Source organism: Cicer arietinum, chromosome 1, assembly GCF_000331145.2.
Source record: "Cicer arietinum cultivar CDC Frontier isolate Library 1 chromosome 1, Cicar.CDCFrontier_v2.0, whole genome shotgun sequence".
Lineage (NCBI taxonomy): Eukaryota > Viridiplantae > Streptophyta > Magnoliopsida > Fabales > Fabaceae > Cicer > Cicer arietinum.
Genome location: NC_021160.2, coordinates 21,432,931 through 21,439,639, shown reverse-complemented (window position 1 = coordinate 21,439,639; position 6,709 = coordinate 21,432,931).

The following is a 6,709-nucleotide window of genomic DNA, read 5'->3' as shown; positions in this document are numbered from 1 at the left end:
TATACTAAGCTAGAAGGTTAAGAATACTTGAATACAATCGGATTAACTAGTAAATATTTAGTGAACACGTGATAGTTTTGGTGATTAGTAGATTAAATTCTCCAGAGTGAAGGGACTGTACATGGCTACTGTATTGGTGGTTAGGGGTGAGAATAGGCCAGGCCAGGCCAGACTTTGTAAGGCTTGAGCCTGACCTACGATTAATTTTTTAGGCCTAAGCCTGGCCTGCGGCCTATCATAGACTTTTTTTTCGGTCTGACCTGACCTTTTCAAAAGTCTAGCCTGGCCTGGAAGCCTATTTAAAAGCCTTATTCATATTAAAATATTTTAATGCTCTACTCATACCATATGCTCTCCACATACCAATATCAATGTACATATCTATATATATTAAACAAAAAATAATTTTTCTAACAAAATAATTAAAAAAAATCTGAAACAAACATTCTTTAATCCCTAAAACATAATTCTTGATTTTAAAGAATAGATTTTTTTTCATCTGAAACAAACGCACCAATTATTACCTCTCAAACAAATATAAGGACTACTAAGTTATTGACTAATTGAATGATACCGAATATGGAACGACTACCAAATATGGAATGGCTACCGAATATGGAATGACTACTGAGTGATTGTCTAATTGATAGAATTTAAAATAAGAAATAATATTATTAATATAATAATAAAAAATAACATTAATAAATAATTAAATATATAGGTCGGTCTGTCAGGCATAATAGGCTTCTTTATAAGCTTGAGTCTGACCTATTTAAATAAATATGCTTTAAAAATAGCCTGAACCTAGCTTTTTTATTAAATAGGTCAGGCCAGGCCATAAGTAGGCCAGACCATAGGCCCCTATCAGATGACCTAGCCTATTCCCATCCCTATTGGTGGTATACTAGGACGATTCGACTTGTGTGTTTCCGCTATTTATCTCTTTATTTACTTTTGCTTTATCACACTTTTATGCTACCATCTTTTTTTAATAAAAGTGTTTAAAAATCTCAAAAGCACAATTCAAACTATTTTTCTCTCTTCAAACACCACATTCAATTTCTAGTATATGCATTTAGTTTTGCAACAAGGCCTTTCGCTGCACTATGAAACCATAACTCAATGCAAACGCGACTTGACTAATAACATAACCACTACTATATAGCTTTACATCAATTGCAAGAAGACAACTACAAAGAAATATTTACTAATAATATCTACAAATGACAATAGAAGCATAACACAAATACTTTTAAATATGTCTATAAATTTTGGAAAGAGGAAGAAAAAGGAAGCATCCTACTACATTTATGAGAAGTGGCATGTCAGTCGATCACAAAGTTATGCACAATTCATTTTTAGTCATACTCCTAAATGTTAATTTATGGTCACTCAATTTCAAACCTTCAGTTGAAAACTTTTTCACTAAGCATTGAAGACAACAAGAAGAACGCTATGACATAAACTTACTCACAATTGCTTTTTATCATATAGTATAATAGACTCCTCAAAGATGTGCAACATACCCTAATTCATAATCCCTCAATGAAAAACACAAATATGGAGGAAAGTAGTTTGATGTTTACTAATTAAGATACAATTACGTTTGAAATGAAAACAACAACTACTCTCCTCACTAGCTCATTAGCACATTAATCTAAATCCTATAAACAAAAGCTAAATAATATAAACATAAGCTAAATCATATAAATAAAAAAACAAACACATGAAACCAAAATCACCACTTGCGAAAGAGCTACCAACAAAGATTTGAAGAAGAAACAAAAACCATTGCACCAAAAATCAACCTGATCTAACATCTAAACCATATAAAATCAATTTTCTTACAATATTAATTTATTAATGAAAATGCTACCAATTAGGATGTGGGAAAGAAACAAAACAAGCGCTTAAACCTAACAAAGTCGGTAAACAAACTATATTAGATGTGTATAACTGTTTTAATATTTTTGGAGGCTCTGTTTGAATATAAAAAATTGGACCTTTAATAAAAAAATTGAAATTTTAATAATTATAAATTATTTTAAAATATTATATTTTTACTTATATAATAAAAAATATCTAAATACAACTTCAAGTTAATACTAACCTTTTAGCTATTTAAAAAGAATCATCCTTCAAACACTTTTTGAAACAAATTCATCAACCAAGGTTTTGTATTGTATTGTCTCCAAAAGATAATTCTTAATTTCTATCAATGATAATCCATTAACCCTTTCTTGTAACATGGCATGTCAATTATTGTATTAGGAAAATAATCTAAGTGTTTCAAAAAATTTAATATATCAATAGGTCCTAATTATCCTTCACAATGGAAAAATCCCTTTTTAGACCTTTGGTAACTAATAACTCAATCATTTTTGAATCAAGAGCATCCCAGGTGTTTAAGAACTTTCGAGTATGACAGTGCTTCATACTTTCTAATCATTTTTGAGGAGCTTAAGAACTTTCGAGTATGACAGTGTAAATGATATATTGCTTTGCACTTGAAGCTCTACCTTATCCTTCATCTCTAGGTTCCTTTTATAAGCTTCAAGAATGCTTATGACAACTCATCTAACCGTTGAAGAAGATCCAACTGTCTTGTGTCAGCTTAAGTGGAGAAGTGATGTCTTAAAGTAGGAATGTTCTTGCACAACCAGAACGATCTTCATTGTTCTTTGAGGGGTGCTGAGGTTAAGCTTCCTTGACAGTTGTCTTGAAGTGCTTTCCTGCTTTCCGTCACGTGTGCAGGCTGCTCATAAATGCAATTGTAGTGTCCAATCGAGCCTGTCAAATTTGTACTTGTTACTTGCTCAAACTTAGAGAATGATCTTGCTTGTTTGATTATGATGCATAGCTTTTGCCTTTGTTCTTTGAAATGATTCTTTTATTGATGTGATCCTTGTAAACCTTTGGTAAAATTCTAGAAATAGACTGAATACACCAAGAACAATATTTTCTTTAAGAACATGAACATTCTTGGTACCTTAGAACTGTGAACAACGATCTCCGTTTTTCTAAAATTCTGTCAGAATGTTCTTCGTTTATTTGAATGAACTTGCTTCTTCTAATATGATCTTGTCTGAAATGCTTAATACCTATCTTTGATTAATACACTCAAAAACACATGTTCAACAACAAAACACTTACAATCATAATTAGAAGTCTTAATTAACTTTTGTTTGATTATCAACAAAATATTAATTTGAGATTTTGTCTCAATACTTGGTATAATGGATTGGGAGCACATGTTCATTGTCGTCCCTATGTGCAGAAAACCTATCATCAAACTAAACTGTATTAAACCTAAAAAAATTAAAATGATAGAGAAAAAAGAATATAAGAGAGATTATATTTCTTGATCCTGAAATCAAAACCATAACAAACCATATTAAACCTAACATAATGAAAATCATAGATAAGAGATATTGCACCTCTTGAACTTGAAATCAAAACCATAACAAACCTAACAAAATTAAAACAAAGAGAAGAGAGATTAAGTATCAATGTGTTTTTGTTTCCATAAAATTACTATATTAAGTTTAGAGTAAACAAGTTCAAGAACTGGTTTATATAATTTAAGCAAAATACATTATGAGGTCCTTTATGTTTTACAAAAGTAACAATTCGGTCTTTTTTTTCCGTAACACTTAAGACATTTAAGTTTAGTTCAGTTCCCACTTATAACTTTTAAGTTTTTATTTTTTTAATTTAGTCATTTAAGTTATATTTTATTTTCTCTATACTATCTATACTATTTATACTAAGTGAGTTGACTATCTATACTATTTTACAAGTGGATGAAGTTAATGATATTGATTATGTAGATAAACCTTTTATTACTGAGTTGTTAGAGGCTATATATGTGTTTAAGTGGTTGTAGAAAAATCGAGAAATATAAACCGTTTATAAGTTTTGGTGATTGTTTTCGAAAGGATTAGTATGAGGGGCTTCTTGTTGCAACATTTGATAGAGTTTCAAATGATAAGATGTTTTCAATTGCTCTAGTCGTTGTTTAAAGTGAAACAAAGAAATAACGATGTAAACATAATAAAACTTAAAAACCTAAATTGAAAAAATAAAAAATTAAAAGGTTTAACCGAAAATTAAGCTAAACTTAATTAATGACATATATGTTATAAAAAAACATAAATGATCAAACTATTCTTTTTCGTGAAACATAAAAGACCTTAGAATGTGTTTTGCCTGTAGTTTAACATTCAATAAAATTCAATTATTAGATTAAAAAAAGATAAAATTATATATAAAAAAAAAGAGTTTAAATGAAGAATAAATTATACATACAAAAGAGTTTAAATAATGAAATTTTCGTATAAAAAATTTACGGATTTCTATGATTAAATTGTGACATGGAGGAACTAAAATGATATTGACAGTGACAGTATGACATGTGAAATTAATGACAAATCATCATAATTAATAGATAAATAAATCAAAATTGATAGTTAACGACCAAAATAACTTACAAAGTAAGATTTAAGGATATTTAATCTGTTTCTCTTGTTTCTTTGGTGAATTATTATGACATCATCACATAAGTCACTTTGAAGAACCGACTTATATCCTCCTGCATAGTTGTCACGAAGGGGACCCAATCATTTTGAAAAAAATGCTCTCCAATTGGACTCAATTAGTAGACGTCATTGTTCCAGTAAAAAATAAACTTCAATTTCTTTTTATTGGTGAAGTCATAATTGAAACTTCAAACAGCTATCGTCATAGTTGTTTATCTTTTTCCACAAATTTTTCATTTATAAGAGATAATCATATTCTTATTAGACATTAAATTCAAATATATTTTTTTTAACTAAAATTTAAACTGTATTAACTATATATAGTAGAAAATTACTGACAATTCGTTGTTAATTAAAATACATTAACCAGTTAGAGCCAACCATTTGATGTCTTAATTAGTGACAATTCGTTGTTACAATTAAAAATATTAGTTATTTGAGTCGTATTAGCCACTCTGGCTTTGTGTATTATCTCAATGTATAAAATTCAACTGCAAACGAGCATGTATGAATTATTTAAAATATAAAATGTAACGGGTGAGGTGACAAGTGTTCGAACCGCCTAGTTTGTTTTTCTGACTGAAATTTTGAAATGTTAATTATTGTAACTTTGAAAAAAATAGTTAAGTGCTAGTATTTGCTAATGTCATATTCAATGCGTTTGACCTTTCTATCCGTGCGTCGACATACCCCCACCTTAGTTCTTTAATTATAATAATAAGTTATTTTTGCTGAGGACACTAGTCAATATTATTGAAGACATGAGGTAATATCAAATAACATGTGTTAATGTATTGATCATTTTCTTGACATTTTCATTATGTTTTGTTTATTGTGAAATGATTAGTCTCACATGATTCAATATTGGTGGGCATCTACTTATGTATGATGTCTTATGATAAGTCATTTGATTTAATAGCTATTTATATATATGATATAAATCCAACATTAAATTATTATTGTATTATATTATTTTATGTCTCTCTCATACTAGAATTTTAATTTTACTACGGCTCATTCGTAATATTGTAGTAAATGATGAATGTAAATGTAATTTTAGTCTCCTATTTTATCTAAACTTAATTTGTAGTCGTCATATTTTAAAATTTAGGGTTTTGATCTCCCTATATTACATGTTATGGATTTTGATGTGATGCGACACTGATGTGAAATTCAAATTTATTTGTTTCTAAAAAATTGTGACAGTTATCAACCGTCGCTATATTTATTTTGATACAGTTTGAACCGTTGCAAGCCTAATAATTTAAAATTAAAAAAAAAAAAGAAACAATTTTTTCTATTTTTTATTAATTAAAATAAAAAATATTCATAAATATAATCCACATAATTTAAATACACAATTATATAACTATTGTAATTAAATCCAATTTATATAATTTTTTCAAAAGAAATAAACCAATTCGTACATTGAACTTAACTAAAACAATAAATAAAGTAGTTTAAATATTCAAAACATTAGTGGAGTGACTAAACATACAAAACAACTCCATCAAACATAGAAGTTCATAAAAATATCTAATTAGTCCCTAATGATGTTGCTACACGATCATCAGGGTGGTAGGTAGACTCAGATGAACGTCTACCATCTATTGTCGATTTTATGTTTGTTGCCTAGAAAAAAAAAAAAGTGTATATTAACTTCAATTAATCTTGATAAATATTATCAAATATTAATTAACTAAATTTCTCATATAGCTAGAAGCAATCATTACAAAATTAATATTTTTAACCAAGGACAAAAAGTTATCCCAGGATTTTTTAAACAAGTTTTCTAAGAAATTTTTTTTTACCTTTTCTCAAATTTTTTGCATTTGCAACAAGAAAGCAATTTGCTCCTTCAACATATCAAATTCAGAATCCCTTTTCTTAAGCCTATCAATTCCGGCTTGCATTTTCTCCATCTTCTCATTAGCTTCGAAGGAAGACATTGATCTTACAGAGTGAAAAGTACATGTAGTAATTTGAGACGTTATTCCAAGTCCCATACAACGAACATATCCAATATGTTCTTTTCCAAACATATTAACAAATGCTTCATTAGGAGAATGAGTCTTCTCAATTTCAGCTTGCAATTGTCCTACACATGCAAATGAAGCAAACTAAATTCCTCTCTATAACAGAAAGGTCTAACTTTGCAACTTACTATTACC